The 16548-nt window shown below is 48.5% G+C and overlaps 1 protein-coding gene across 5 annotated transcripts in view; it reads left to right on the top strand.

The window, feature by feature from the left end:
• FOXN3 (forkhead box N3) overlaps positions 1-16548 on the top strand; it is a 1349433-nt gene that overhangs the window by 915312 nt on the left and 417573 nt on the right. The window lies entirely within an intron of this gene.

Below are 16548 nucleotides of genomic sequence, written 5' to 3'. Positions count from 1 at the left end.
ACTGCAGAAAGTTACAAGAAAGCACATTTGGACAGTCTGTAAAATTTGTTGAGACGCGGAGGAATTTGTTGAGACGCGGAGGAATCGTGAATCCACGCTTGAGAGTAGCTGGGACTATCCAGGAAACGGTCCTAGGTAAGTCATTGGTTATTAGCTGGAAGCCAGATGATGGTGTTTCGCCTGAAGTCGGGGAAGGACTAGTCCACTCTGAGAAGGGGGGAGGGCGTTCCAATGTTGTGCTGCTTCTATTTCATTTTGGGTTTTATTGCCAGTAAGGTGACTTCGCGAGGTGACTGTAAGCCTACCGTGTGTACCATCGAGGAGGTTTATAGCAGAACCAGTCACTTTCATTGCTAGAAAGCTGAGAGTCAGTGGTAGTGGGAGCAAAGGATGTGTGAAAAACATGTTATCACCATTGCCAGGATAATCTGAAGAAATTGTGTGCAGTTCATTGGGCATTGCTGACGGCAACCAGCCCGATGACAAACCGAGAGACAGCGGGCTTCTTGTTTTAGATTTGAGAGCCGTGTTCAGCCACAGTAAGTTTCCTATGCGTTTGACTTGCTCATTTCTCTGTGAGGCCCACAGCTTCTGCCCTCCAAGTAACCACCATTCTTCTTCATGAGCAGAGTGCTATCACTTTCCTAGTCTGCCATACAAAGAAGGGGTTGCCTTTGCCAGGAGAGGATCTGTAATGCCAGGGATACTTGCCCAACCTCTGCAATCCCTTCCGGGGCAGGTCACTGAATTTGACAGTTGTTTTGCTGGAAGAGCAGAGGCGGATTTTAATAGAAGTTGCTGTGCGTTGTATTTGGGCCTCTTAATTTGATATATGTAATTTATAACGCGACTGTACACACTTGTCTCTAGGCGTGATATAAGTTTGCAATAAGTCAGATGTTTGGACTAAATCCTGTTGTTTGGTTTATGCCATCTTTTATGTTCAGTGGTTTGAAGTGTCTCTGAACGTTTGGGATGCACTTTGAGAGTTTGAATGCTCTGTATTCTTTCCACTTGACAGGTGACCACTAAGGAGCCAATGCCCATTGGCCCGGAATGAGTAGTAGGAGTGTCGGAGCAAATTCTGTACTGGAGACTGAGAATAGCCTCAGACAGACCTGATTTTCCTAGAAGGTCCTCTGTGCCACCAATATCTCTGTAACCCATCTCTGCTATTGCATGAGTAGAGTTGGCATCTTCTCACCCTCTGCTACAGGGCACCAGACCCTAAGCTGCACCTAGTCTGAAGCGGGCACATACGAAATGGATCCAAATATGTATTTACTTTGAACATTTATTTGAATGATCTGGGGGGCTACCACATGACACTAGGGCATGCTGGCGGATCATACCCACACATGTTTTCCCATAGGGCCAAAAGAGTGCTAAACACATGAAGGCGAGCCTAGGAGCGCCCACTCTTGCAGTGTTTTTATAATGCACCATTTCTGTCAGCCTGAGCAGGATGCCGAGAAATGTCAGCACAACTTGTAGAGTGGGGCGTGTGCAAGCTCTGTGTGTGACTATGGGCACTTTTGCGTGATTTCTTTTTGAGAGCACAGAGTTCACTAATCTCATCGGGCTCCTGGGAGTACGTGACTACACAGGGCCATGGTGTGCTCAGGTGTCACTCCAGTAAGCCTTTCGGCTGCACTCATTCAAAATGAGTTCCACTGCGTGATCATTGGCTCCAGGCTAACCCCAGCAGCAGCTGTGCAGGCCCTGCACTTTAATAACCTAGACCCTGCTCTGCCCCCGCACTGGCAACGGCACTAGCCACTGCCTTGTCTTTACTTTGTCCTGCCCAGTGATGCCACCAGAGTACCCAATCCTCACTAGTAGCTAGATAGGCTGGGGTTGGTGGGAGTTGCAGGCAAAAATATCTGAAGGGGGTCCGGTTGCCTACCCCAGCAATTACTACGTCCTTGCTTTGGCCCTACAGCTTCCACTGCTTTTACCTGACTTCAGCAGACCCTGGCTGGGCCTTACTGCTCCCTTTCTCTGTCTCTGCGAGGCACACTACTGCCATACATCTTCCTCTACTTGCATCTGACACAAGCAGGTGTGCCCTGTCTTTCTCTGGCCCTGCACCACCAAAGTATAGCAGTGGCCTCACTGCTTCCACTGCTTTTACCTAACGTCAGCAGACCCTGGCTGGCCCTTACTGCTCCCTTACTCGGTCTCCACCACAGCAAGGCGTACTGCTGGCCATGCATCTTCCTCTGCTTGCATCGGACTCCAGCAGGCCATGCCCCGTCTCTTGTGTGGCCCAGCACCAGCGAAGGATAGCAGGGGCCGGACTGCTTCCTCTGCTTTTACCTGACTCCAGCAGGCCCTGTCTAGGCTTTACTGCATTCTTATTCCGTCTCTGCGAGGCACACTGCTGGCCATCCATCTTCCTCTACTTGCATCTGACACAAGCAGGTGTACCCTGTCCTTCACTGGCCCTGCACCAGCAGAGTATAGCAGTGGCCTGACTGCTTACACTGCTTTTTTTACTTGACTGCAGCAGACCCTGGATGGCCCTTACTGCTCCCTTACTCCGTCTCCACCGCAGCAAGGCGTACTACTGGCCATGCATCTTCCTCTGCTTGCATCGGACTCCAGCAGGACCTGTCTGGACCTTACTGCTTTGTTATTCCGTCTCTGCGAGGCATGCTACTAGCCATGCATCTTCCTCTGCTTGCATCTGACACCAGTAGGACCTGTCTGGACCTTACTGCTCTCTTATTCCGTCTCTGCGAGGCATGCTACTAGCCATGCATCTTCCTCTGCTTGCATCTGACACCAGCAGGACCTGTCTGGACCTTACTGCTCTCTTATTCCGTCTCTGCGAGGCATGCTACTAGCCATGCATCTTCCTCTGCTTGCATCTGACACCAGCAGGACCTGTCTGGACCTTACTGCTCTCTTATTCCGTCTCTGCGAGGCATGCTACTAGCCATGCATCTTCCTCTGCTTGCATCTGACACCAGCAGGACCTGTCTGGACCTTACTGCTCTCTTATTCCGTCTCTGTGAGGCATGCTGCTGGCCATGCATCTTCCTCTGCTTGCATCTGACGCCAGCAGGCCGTGCTCCGTCCTTTCTCTGGCCCTGCACCAGTGGAGTATAGCTATGGTCCGACTGCTTCCACTGCTTTGACTGACTGCAGCAGGCCCTGTCTTAACACGTCTCAGGCCATACTTTGGTACTGACCCAGCCCTTTTTGTTTAGAACAGGCGCAGACCTGCAGCGTCCTCTGGTTTTTATCTGACTCATGCTCCAGAGCCACAAACATCTCCTTTTGTATTTCCTAGCATCATTCAAATTCACATGTTTTACGCTGTGCAATTTCTGAATGATTAAAGTGAAATAATCAAGTTGACAGTGAAGTCCTGACCTGTTTCATCTTGTATGTATTTTTCACAGCGCTTGCTACTCCCACTCTAACTTGCATCTGAACATTTCCCAAACCTCTGGAAACCTCTGGGACGGGATATTAGTCTTCTTTGGCTTCCGTGTTCCCCGCAGCAGTTCTGCACTGGCTTCAGTATGGTTGTAGCTGAAAGGGTCGAATGAAAAGATTCGAAATACAATTGTTTCGAATAAAAAAGAACCGAAAACCAAAAGATCGAATGCATTTTTTTTAAAATGTATTTTGGGGGGGGGGGGGTCCCGCGCAAACCCCCGTTTTTGGACCAAAAAAACAACAATTTTAACCTATACCAAGCCCCAAAAAAAAATACATTTAAAAAAAAGGCATTCAATCCTTTGGTTTTCGGTCCTTTTGAGTCGAACGTATTGTATTCGACCCTTTTTCATTTGACCCTTTGACTGGACACCCTTCAAGTATGTCTGGCTCCAGCTCTAAAGCTCTGGCTTCAGTATTCCCTGACCCGTCCCTGACTTTGCTGTCGCATTCGGTCCGCGCATGCTGGCTGCAGACAGTATCCCCAACTCTAGTTCTCCTCTGGCATCCGTACCCATCCGTACCCATCGGCACGTGCTATGTTTTGGCTTCAGTGCTTCTGCGCCTCTCGCTCGTTGCTGGCTCAAGTGTGCCCTGCTGCAGGTCTTCTTTGGCTACCGTATCTCCTTGGCTAGCTGTTTGCTGGCTCTGGTATCCTTTACTGTGGCTCTGTGCTAGCAATGCTATCCCATAGTCCAGCTCCTCTTTAGCATTTTCATCCCCTTCTCCAGTTCATTGCTGGATATATTATCCCCTACGCCAGCTCTTCATTGGCTACAGTATCCCCTGCTCAAGGCTGTCCCCAGAAACCACTGCTCCAAGAGTTCTTTAGCTCTGATAGCCACAGCTCCATCTCTTCTCAGGCTCCCATGCCCCTTGCTCCCTGGCCCCAGTGGCTCCAGTATCCCCTATGCCAGCTCATCAATGGCGTCATTATCCCCTGTTGCAGCTCTTGTCTGGCTTCATATCATCTGCTCCAACTTTGCTCTGCCTACTCTATTGCCAGGCTTCAGCTCTTTGCTTCTTCCGGCCTCCCCTACTTAAGTTCTTCTCTGGTGCCTGTATACTCTGCTTCAGCTCTTTACAGCCCCCACTGTCCCCTGCTCCAGCTTTTTGCTGACTCACTTATCCCCCGATCCAAGACTTCCCAGAGCTGATGGCACCTGCTCCAGCTCTTCTTAGGACCCCATATCTTCTGCTTTTGCCCTTTGCTGTCCCGAGTATCCTCTACTCCTGCTCTAAGCTGTCTTTGATATCCCTCTCCAGGTTTTCCTTTAGCTCCCATATCTCCTTGGCCAGTTCTTTCCTGGCTCCAGCATCTGCAGCTCAAGGTCCTCTGCAGTAGCCGCTCATGCATTTCTCTGGGTCTGGTGTCCCTAGTTCCATATCTTCTCCATCTCATGCATTATCTGCTCCAACTATTCTCTGTCTCCTGTGTTACTCTGCTGAATCGCAGTTCTGGATCTCCTGCCCCCACCTTTTCTCTGCCTCATGTGTTGCTCTGCTGAAGCGCAGTTCTGGATCTCCTCTCCCCACCTTTTCTCCGCCTCATGTGTTGCTCTGCTGAAGCGCAGTTCTGGATCGCCTCTCCCCACCATTTCTCTGGCTCCTGTGTTGCTCTGCTGAAGCGCAGTTCTGGATCTCCTCTCCCCACATTTTCTCTGTCTCCTGTGTTGCTCTGCTGAAGCACAGGTCTGGATCTCCTCTCCCCACCTTTTCTCCGTCTCCTGGGTTGCTCTGCTGAAGCGCAGGTCTGGATCTCCTCTCCCCACCTTTTCTCTGTCTCCTGTGTTGCTCTGCTGAAGCGCAGGTCTGGATCTCCTCTCCCCACCTTTTCTCCGTCTCCTGTGTTGCTCTGCTAAGGCGCAGGTCTGGATCTCCTCTCCTCCCCTTTTCTCTGTCTCCTGAGTTGCTCTGCTGAAGCGCTGTTCTGGATCTCCTCTCCCCTCCATTTCTCTGTCTCCTGTGTTGCTCTGCTGAAGCGCAGTTCTGGATCTCCTCTCCTCCCCTTTTCTGTCTCCTGTGTTGCTCTGCTGAAGTGCAGTTCTGGATCTCCTCTCCCCACCTTTTTTCTGTCTCCTGTGTTGTTCTGCTGAAGCACAGTTCTGGATCTCCTCTCCTTTTCTGTCTCCTGTGTTGCTCTGCTGAAGCGCAATTCTGAATCTCCTCTCCCCACCTTTTCTCTGTCTCCTGTGTTGCTCTGCTGAAGCGCAGTTCTGGATCTCCTCTCCTCCCCCTTTCTCTGTCCCCTGTGTTGCTCTGCTGAAGTGCAGTTCTGGATCGCCTCTGCCCACCTTGTCTCTGGCTCCTATATCGCCTGCCATAGCTCGTCGTTCGCTCCAGTATTCAGGTATCTCTCTCCAGTGTCTTCTGTGTTGTCTGTCTCCAGCTCTTCTCTGCCACCCGTACCGCCTCCTCCAGCTCTTGTCTGTGCCCCATATCCCCTGTCACAGCTCTTCACTGGCTGCATTATCCCCTGCCTCAGTACTTTGCTGGCTCTGTTTACCCCTGCTCTCCTTCTCCTCTGGCTCTGGTATTTGCTCAGAGCTTCCTTGGCTCCGGGCGCCTCTGCTCCATCTCTTCGCTGGCTCTGATCTGCCCCACCTCTAGGGTGGCTCGGGAAACCCCTGCATCAACTCTTCATTAGCTCTGTACCATGTGCCCTAAATACTCCTTAATGACGAGCATGGCATTGGAAAAGAGGCCTGCTGAACTGCATGTGGGCTTAGGGTGCCAACTTTGATCATGAGCTGGACCTGTGGCCTTGTGTGCTCATCCGCGCACCTGCCCTGTCCTACAACAATGTGTTTGCATGCACAGCAATTAATTTCCACTTAATGAACATGCACTTGCAGTTTTTGGATTCCAAATATGGAAGGAGATTGCACTTATTTTTTGGTGCAAATTCACTTTTTGGTGTATTTCATTTCTTAGTAAGTTTGTTATATATCGCTATGAACTTTTCATGATGCGCGTTATGCCCTGTGAGTTTCCAAGCTTCCTCCAATACACCGGATCGAAGGTAACAAAAAATCATAATCATTTGTGATTAAGGTCACCAGCGATCACCGCCAAGATCATCGCTCATTCTCCTATGTCCAATCGTCCACATTTTGTGGCTTTCCACATTGCAGTTCAGTAAAAGCATTCTGACCATCTGTTTACTCAACATAGCCCTCAAACCCTGCAAGACTTCTCAAGTGTGAGTAGCAATAGACTATACCCATTCTGTTGTGTCCAGAAAGGTTAAGTGGAACCTGAAGGTTACACGCCACCTCCTGCAATAAGATGCATGGATCGATTGAGTTACCTACTGTAGCATCTCGGGGTCACAGCGGTCTCGCAGTCGGGGGAGAACCTTTCCTCGCACTCTCTTCAGTTGAATCCTAATGGAACTCCCTGCGAGTGCTGCCTGCCGGGTGGCGCAGACCCAATCTGATGTGTATTGAGTCTCTAGATTGTATTTGTGGTTGTTGTGACAGCGCGAGTGCAGATCCATGAATCGTACCTTCTTCTCAGCAACTGACGGGAAACGTGCCAATCCATATATACATATATACAAGAGAACGCGCGGCAGGCCTGTCAAAACACCCCTGAAATCTGACTTTACCAGGCTGCATTAAATGTAAAGTAGGGTATTGGAGGCAGCCATCATGCACGTTCACACGCTTTCTCATATTCACCAGTAGCAAAGTCAGGGTAGATGTTTGACGCCAAGGGTTTACGTGTAGCGCAGCTCTGCAAAGTGAATTGCCGTAGGCCCATCCAGATGAAAGCGCGTGGGACGGGTGAACCAGGGACGAGGAGTGCTTAGCTTTTTTTCTGAGCATCAGATGGGTGGCTTCATTGTGGATTTCTCCAGGGAGTGAGTTCCATAGTGGAGGACCTCGTACTGCGCAATGCCGGCCTCGTTTCCAGTTGCGGCGACTTTGCTGGATCTGGAAAGGGTTTTTGTTGGGAACCGCATGTTTAGTGTCCCTTGGTATACCATAGCATTGGCAGTGTGAGTGCCCCCTGCCATGCTACCAAACAAAGAAACCTTTTGAAGGACTTACTTCACTGTGTAATCTAAGTGTTGGGGACCTTCTGAGGAAGACCGAGGGTCTTAGAAGCATGGCAGCCATTTAGGGGAAACCGGTGGAGAAAGAGCAGAGGTTGACTGATCGGGTCTCGGGGCTTCTGTCCAGCCATGTCTTGGGCCTCTTGGAGAATGGATATTAGATATTTGAGCAGGCGGGCCACGCTTCCAGGAGTCTGGGGTTCATTTATGTTTTCCCACTAGTAAACTAATTATTATAAAACTTAAAATCCCAGCTCAGATTTATTCACACAAACCTTAGAAATGTGCAGTTTGAATGAATGCTGGATTGCTTAGAAATGTGCAGTTTGAATGAATGCTTGGATTGTAGTCTCAAGAGTAAATAACTTAATTCCACCAGGAGGGCTCTGAGCATTTGCACTCAATGGATTCATAAAGGCCTAAGCCAGAAGCTGGTGAAGTTTAGTCCTGAGACTTAAGCTGGAGACCATAAAGCATCAGCTAGAAGACCGGAAGTAGCAGACTTCGTGGCGCTGTGCTCCAAATAAAATATTGACACATCAGTCGGGAGCATGGCGCGGCAGAGCACCTACTCGCTGCTTTGCCTGGTAAAAATGAGCAGGTCGCTGATTTCAACCGTTTCATTTTTAGTTTGTCCTGAGTGGGCAGCTCATAAAGCTTCCCTTGGAAGTCTCTTCTGCATCGTGATGCGAAGTACCCTTCTGAGGCTGCCAGCGTGAGCTCCTTTTTGGGTGCTTAGACTTCTGTTTTGTTGATCTAAAGCATCTCTGATCAAAATGTGAATCGTCTTTTGTTCTGTAACCTTTTTGCACGTCCAGCCTACAAGCCCTTAGACTCGCTACTTGCAGCTCAAACTCTACACATGTATTGTGCTCCGGGTTTGTCACCTTTTTGGTCTACAGCCTGCATTGGGCCTAGTGTGCATAGTCAATGGTAGGGCATCACGGGAGTTGTAGGACAAAACATCTCGGAGGAGATACACACTGGCATGCTGCCGTCAGCGTTTTGTAAAAGAAGACATCTGTGACAGCATCTGTGACAGTCTTTGCCGCAAATTTACTTCTTGGTTTTGCCATTTATAACCAAACCTATGCAGACTTTATGAACGTTTGCAAGCCGCCGTCGTCTAGAGAGTAAGGTACCACCGGAGGTATACTGTAGGCCACAGAGAGGTTCTGTTCCTTATATAGTTCAGGGTTGCACACCTACTATGCACGGGGATTGAGGGGCACCTCACTAATGCAGAGGGGGCGTGACCTAGCAGTTGGGTCAGAATTCTTCTTTCAGAGATGTTCTGATGGGGGATTTGTAGTGCTTAATTCTCCTTTGTAACCGGGCATGCTACCCCGAGACCTCCCTAATCTAGAGAGGAGAACCCCACCTATAGCCCAGTATCGGGGGGTCATTATGAAACAATCCAACACAAGGATCCTCTTGGGCACATATAATGAACAGCAAGTGTACATATCATTCACTCTGCCTAGCTGTCAATCAAAAATGCTTGGGCCAATCACACAAGAGTGCGACTTGAGTTACCAAGGTAACTCAGTCCGGGGTGCCTAAACCCCCTCCCACACCCCCTGTGGTACCCAGACAGAGTGGCACCACTTTTGGAGGCTTCTGTGGAGAAGCCTGCCAAAAAGTGGAACAAAGGGCTCGACTTGGGTTGGAGTCACAGAAGAGAACACAAATGCCATTTTAGAATCAAGTCCTGGCCAAAAATACCAACCGGCGAATTAATATTAAATAAATAAACCGGCGGTATGTTCGAGGCTATGAGAATTAAATAATTAAAGTTGGTAGCCTCGAACAATGGGAAAATCCCATAGGGAAATATTCGCTGTCAAATATAAAAAGTAGTATCCACTGCCACCAGCCAAAACTCGATCAGGGGGGACGGAGACGTGCCCCCTCGACTAACAGACCCCGGGGCAATCGAATTGCCCCGACCAGTACGTCCACAATATGATGGTTTGTACTGGTTTCTGTTAATAATTTGGGACTAGTAAAGCCAATGGTGACTTTACATGCCCTGGGAGACAGTAGTCAGTCCCAGGTATGGAGTCTATGGTGGGGTGTCACTGCACGGAGGGTGCTGTGTAACACACATAGTAAAAACACATGAGACCCTATGGAGTAAAGGACCCCATAGCCCATAAAACACATTAACAGTCAAAGGAACACCATAAATCATGTCCAAGAGTCGGAGAAAAAGAGTCTCACTCTTGGCAGGAGAAAAAAACAAACTCCAGAAATCCAGCAAAGCTGCTGGGGGACTCACTAGGTTAGGAAATTCCGCCTAAAGAGAGAATTCTCCCTAACACCCATGTGTATAGGCGCGATATAAATACCATATCATATATCGTGTCATACAAATGTTCACTCGAGGCAGGAGAAATTCCTGCTTTTCTCTGTTCAGCAATGGACACTAGACCAACTAGTTTTGCCGATATCTCTTCATAATGGCCGTCTTCCTGAGGGTAATGCGATGAAGTTCACCTAGATTACCGTAGTCTAGACCCAACACCTGACCACCAGTCTATCACCACGGGGAAGCGGTCCAGTGTACAGCAACCCCGCCTCACCATACTAGGAGCAGTTCATGAATTCCCGGCACTAGGTGCCAGGGTCATCAGCTAGACTCCAGACTTCAATCACCGAATTACATATCTGTATGATAATGAAACGCCTGCTCGGAACCTCTCCCGCCGGCATGGACGTCTGCTCTGTGGGGTAAGACCCGGAAGCACTGGAGGGTATGACCCGGAAGCAATCTCCCAGCAGGTAGGACGGGTCAGCTCGGCCATTCCTATCCATCGCTTTTAGATTTCCTTACTACAAGAACAATATGTTGGATTAAAGTGTAGAAGTCCATCTATCTTGCGGCCAAAGGTTTTTACTGTTTAGTTTACACCTTCAGTATAATGCGTACAGAATAATGTTATATATAACGTGGCAATAATTCAAGTTGTCAGCAATAAAAATGGAACTCGCCACCTCCAATTCTATGCATACACAAAGCACACAATTTCTTACTCGCCAGGAGTCAAAGATCACTAGCCTGTGGCAAGTGCACATTTTGCTTATGTTGTGACGGCCATACCCTCACTGCGTGGTAGAAATAGAGTGTTACGAAACGCATGCTACATCGATGAGGGTTGCAAAGCCAACAGGCAGCATTGGCAGGTTTGCATTTTGGCAACGTGAGTCTAATGATATCTCAACATGGTACCAGAAATGTTCTACAAACCCCAATGAAGGAAGGTGGCTGAGCAAAGCACTGGAGGCTGCCAACTTTTTTTAGTGTGTGTCGGTGGATGCTACTGGGCGAGTGTTGTTTGTCTAGGAATTCATATCTATGCAACACAAGCAAGTCCCAGTTTCACTGCGCCAAGTAGAGCAAAATAAAAAATCGGGAGTCCAAGTGATTTGTATGAAAGAACAGCCTTTAAAGTTGAAGCTTTAGTATTAGTACAGGCAACAGCCTAACGCGTATTTCGAGCCTTCCATGGCTCTTCATCTGAGGCTTAATAGGGATAGAGCCTGAAATTTAAGCTGAAGGGACAATGCCCAAAAGGTACTCTGAAGGCTTCGCAATTGCGGTTAAAGCTGGTCGGCTGTTTAGACAGACTGAAAAAATCAAAGGCTCCAAACACGTGTTAGGCTGTTGCTCGTACTAAACCTTGGACTTTAAAGGCTGTTCTTTCATACAAATCACTTGGACTCCCGATTTTTATTTTGCTATACTTGGCGCAGTGAAACTGGGACTTGTTTGTGTTGCAATTGTACTTACCTCAGTGGAATTATACTGGCAGTATATCCACACTACCCAGATACCTGCAGCCTTGATGCGCTTTGTCTAATTCATACTTACAAGCGCTGTGGATCGTGACTTTTTCTGCCAATTTGTTCTTTCCTGAATTCGTATCTAGGCTTGCTTTTCATGGCTGGCAGCGGGAGCTGCGGTAGAAGAGCGGGATGGCGGAAGCCGCAACCGTTCCTGAAAACGCTTTGTGGCGCAAGTAAGATAGCCCGAGAGTACAGCACGGGTTTCAGAGATCTGGGTGCAATCCGCAGTGCTTCCTGAAAACAACGCTTTGTGGAACAAGTAAGGTAGCCCGAGAGTACAGCACTGGTTTCAGAGATCTGGGTGCAATCCGCAGTGACACGTTTCAATTCTGGCAAAGCTAGTGCAGCCCTTAATCCTTCCAAGGTCGATACACAGTACATTGGGAGGCTCTGTGACGTTCTCACAGCCCTATCATACGCGACACGTTAGGGATTTTGTTAATTTGAAACTGCACAGGTCCACTTGCATAATTCGCATGTGAGTGACTGTGATGCCCTTGTAACCATGAATTTGAAAGACTTGCGCTGCAATTGCTTAATGGGGAAAGACGTGAAACGTACGCTCATTTATAAAAGGAAGAAATGTATTGCATTCCCATAGCAGCATATTTGCAAATAAGTGAAATCATGGCCCCGCTGTTCAATTGATGATGTTGCAAAAAGTACATCTGTTTCAGCCCCGCCTCTTACATAGGGTTGCACAAGTAGAATGCAAACAGTTTTGATACAGTCTTGCAGATACATTTACATTAAAAATGTCAGGACCAAGAACACATATAGCTATGCCTTTAGATGTCATGAAAATATACAAAACATAAACCACAAGCCCAGTTGAATTCACAATTGTTAACTAGTTTTGATGGCTTTTGTAAGTTATACTCAACGAATGCAAAAGTTGTGAAGCAGCGGCCCACGGGTAAAACCTCCCAGAAGGTCCCGGTTTAGAAGAAAGACCGAGAAGCAGCCTTTATTCTCCTTATACCTTTTATGCCAGGAGTCTGCAACCTTTGGCTCTCCAAATGTTGTGGACTACAAATCGCAACAGTCCTAGCCAGCATAGTCAGTGGTGAGGGATCATGGGAGTCCTAGTCCAAAGCCTCTAGAGAGGTGCAGGTTGCAGACCCCTGAATGGCAGCAAAGTCTGTCGGGCTCCGCTTGTCTGGGCCCTTTGCCCACACCTTGAGCATCGCTGCCAGGCTAAGGTTCCTGCTGGAGGATACGGTGTCTGACTTTCTAGTTGTTGGTACCCTAAGTTAGCTGGAGGTCAGCACTGGGTGCGGGGCTGGGGTGGATGGAGGCATCCTGGTGTATTATTTGTTGGGACTTGTTTGGGATGCCAGTGGTGTGCCCCTGAAGCTCCTCGCAAATGCAATGAGATGGCACAGAGTCCAGGTTGTGAGGCTGACTGCACCCTGCCTGCATTCTCTTCTAGATCTGCAGCTCCCTGGGGTCTAGTTAAGATCAGCAACTGTCGCACTGCAGCCCTGGTGACTTCTGAAGCCCAGCTAATGACTACATAGTCTTGGCAATTGATTCTCGTCCTGGCCTCCCTTCACGTGAACTTCATCAGTGCGACAAGCCTTTTCATATCGGACATACATGAGTTTAAGATCTGCGAAGATTGTTTTTCTTGTTCGCCTTTTGAAGCCTATGCAGCTAGATTAGTAGCCAGTAACGTCGCTTGTTGGGGTGGGTCAAGTGGGCGAAAGAAAGTGCGAATTTTAAGCAAGATCTGCCCACTTTGCCATTTCATCTCCAAATATGAATTTCGCAAATTTGGCTGTTATGTATGCAACATTTTGCATTTGCCACTGTTCGCATCAAGTGCACAAATATTTCACCTAAATGTTGGTTTCCAAATTGTTTCAGACCCCTTGTTGCATGCACAATGTGTGTGCCTGTAGCAAAAACGCTCGGCAATTTCACCCCAAAGCGGGCAGATAAATCGTGACGGAATCTGCTGTGCTGGTGAAAAGGAATGTCTGGGAGTTTTGCTAGTTCGGCTTTGCCTGCGGGAACTACCACCCCCCCCCCCCTCCCCCCCGTGGTTGCGTGCGGGCCACCAGGCACTCTGCTGGCCTGTTTCGCCCGTTTTGATTTTCTACGATCGGTTAATGGGGCCATTGGTGAGCATCGCCTCTTCATGATCGATTTAGCTTCGACAGCTGAAGTCCAGATCACGAATCCCTGATGCATGTCCGGCTTCTTGTGGCCTCAGCCGCCTTCACCTGACACATGATGCAGTGATCTACACTTGACAGTCGCGTTACATCTGCACGCCAGCCCATGGCTTTCTCTCTTACAGCCACCAAGTCCTAAGCTGCAGACAGGAATATTTCTTGTGTATGCGTCTCCATGGCAACTGGTTTGCAGTTGATGGGGCAAGTAAGCGGTTGCCGTGGCAACATAGTTAGCGATATGGCGGGTCCTCGCTGGCTGCGCCGCAGCGGAGGCGAAGCTTTCAAAAGCAGGCCCGGTTCATGAATTGCAGACATGAAGTAGAACATGGATTCATGCCTGCATTGTGTGCAACGCTGTGACTGTACACGTGTACACTCGTGAGGATAGTAAACGTTGCTTTTCATGATATGTGTATGCTGCTAGAATGATGTCACTTCGTTCTTTATCGTATATGTACTTTCTGGCCTTGGCACACAAAACCAGCTTTTCAGTATCCTTTAAACGTGTTAAAACTACCGTTCAGTGGTCGGCGACGTTATGCTATTTGATTTTCCCAACGCACTCGTCACTTATTGCTTGAATTTTGAAGCTTGATTTAAATATATATTTCAAAAACTGTATGATATGATAGGTTATTTATAACGCGCTTAATACCCAGAGGTTTCTAAGCGCGGACCCGGGGATTGAACCTGTGTTGCTCCTGTTGTCTTGTTGCCCCTGAGCTATCCTTCCGAGACCATAGATCAGATAGTACCATAGATTAGATGGGTAAGTGAGTGGTGTGACATTAGTAAATGTGTGGAGATGTGTTCGTCTAACTGGTTGTACATGCCATATCAGTTTTTAAGCATTACAATGAATGTGACGTTTTGCCCACTAGAACATTAAACTTGTTACTGCATTTTATATATGGCCAAGTTAGTTTTCACTTTGCAGAGAGATACACTGACGCAAATTTAGTGGAAAGAAACAATGGGCCTCATTAGGACTCCGGCGGCAGCCGTGCCGGTATTTACTGGCACGGCTGCCGCCAGAGTCATGAATTTACCAGCACCCGGAAATGGGGACTTGGGCATTCCAGCCCCGGCGGACCCGGTAAATCCACATTGCCGGGTGCCGGTAATAATTACTCCCCATTCCCATTTGAGTCCCATTGGATTCAATGGGAATGGGAGGCCGGATGTACCGGCACCATTCATTGACGGTGCCGGTGCATCCAACATGGTTTGCTCGCGGGTGCCGGTACGCCAGCCAGATCAGACCTGGCAGGCGGTAAGGCACCCGCAACAGACCTCGTAGTTTGATGGTCCAGTAACAATGGTACCGGCAAGTTTACCAATACCGTTGTTTCCAGACCGGCAAGCTTATAATGAGGCCCCATGTAGTTTATCGAGAGATTTAGTTTCAGAGAGCTATGTAAAGGACCCGAAATGATCCGAAGAATTATTGTTGCTAATGAACTGTCTGGGCAATGTGCCTTTTGTGCAAATAATATAGAAAACATAAATGATTTTGACTACGGGGAGTTTCAAACATTTCAGAATGTTATTGTTTGCTTTAGAACAAAAAGCGCAAGGGTATTTGTATTCCTTTAATGGTATAACTATTCTTTCATTAGCATTGGGTTGATCTGTCTGTTCTGGCGTTTTACTGTTGGGGATTTGTGAGGGGAAGGTGAATGGAGGAATCCCAAAAAGAAATCCAAGGTTTTTTCATATGGATGCATTAGAGCCCTCACTCTAGGGCTCTATTGTGTGGTAGATGACTGCCACCCAAGTTGGAGGTTCTGTGGCAAAGGCCTTTCATGATGGCGAAGGTCACCCAGCACACTAGAGCACGATGCGAAGGGCGCGCACACCACTATTGTGGACGGGGCTTCCCAGGACAACACTTCTCCGTATCTCCTTGACCAGTGCACTGGGATGGGGGGGCACATCCGGAAGACCGGCTTGTAATGCAATCTTTACATGCCTCCATCCCAAGCTTGCTGATTGGCTAGAGAGCTGGAAACAGTGAGAAAAGCATGCTCCTTCTTTTCACTGTTTTTAACCATTTTTTTTTTGTTTTTAGTTACTGCAACAGTGTGGAGGTCTTTTGCAGCCATTGTGGGCTTCCAGCCTCTTTTGTAGCTACTGTGACTGCCTTGGCCCCTTTTCTCAGACACTTCCTCGTCTCTTTTGCTGCTATTGTTGCAGTTCTGGCTTCTTTTGCATATGTTGTGGAGCTTGTGCAGCTTTTGTGGCAGTCTTCGCCTCTGTAGCAGAAAGCTGTCTAGCCCGGTGTTATGTGGCATATATGTCCTCTGTTGCATTGATTATTGCAACCTAGGTTTTTGTAGGTCCAGTAGCAGTCCTCCACTCTGTTGCATGCCGTGATATGATGTGAATAGGCGTGTTACAAATGCCATACCATAAGTGTTTCAAGGCGCGACGAGGCAAGGGAGGGCAACAGAGGGAAGACGGACAGCGATCTTACTAGGCCAAGTGACATTGAGATTGCGCAAGTGCAGGGGAGGGGTAAAGAGGAAAAGTGCGAGGGGGGGAAGGGGAGTGGAAGTGCAGTACATAGGATGACAGTGATAAATAAAAACAATAAATAAGCACAATAAAAGTGCGGCCAACTAGTGGCAGAGGCATGGGTAAGTGCAGACATCAGGTGTCAAGTGCTGGTAGGGGTCTTACGGATACCGAAACAGCCCCAAGTGCAAGGGTTGCCAGGGGGCAGTGCAGATGTGCAACTGGCAGGGAGGGGACCTGGGCCAGAGATCGGAGGGTGGCCAGGTAACCAGTGCAGTTTCAGATTCAGCCAGGGGTTCAGCAGGGGAGAGGAGGAGAGAAAGCAGAAGCACAGAGGATGGTCTTGAGGTGCTTCCAGAACCAGAGATGGTTCTCCTCAAGTTTCAGAGAGGCAGGGAGGCTGTTCCAGAGGGAGGCCCCAGCCGAAGAAAGAGATCCACCACCAACTCTTTGCTTGGAGAAGCGAATGACCCTGGGAGTTGGAGGCAGATG

The sequence above is a fragment of the Ambystoma mexicanum genome, chromosome 14 (assembly GCF_040938575.1).
Source record: "Ambystoma mexicanum isolate Mex_15411 chromosome 14, UKY_AmexF1_1, whole genome shotgun sequence".
Taxonomy (NCBI): Eukaryota; Metazoa; Chordata; class Amphibia; order Caudata; family Ambystomatidae; genus Ambystoma; species Ambystoma mexicanum.
This window is presented reverse-complemented; position numbering and strand designations above follow the sequence as displayed.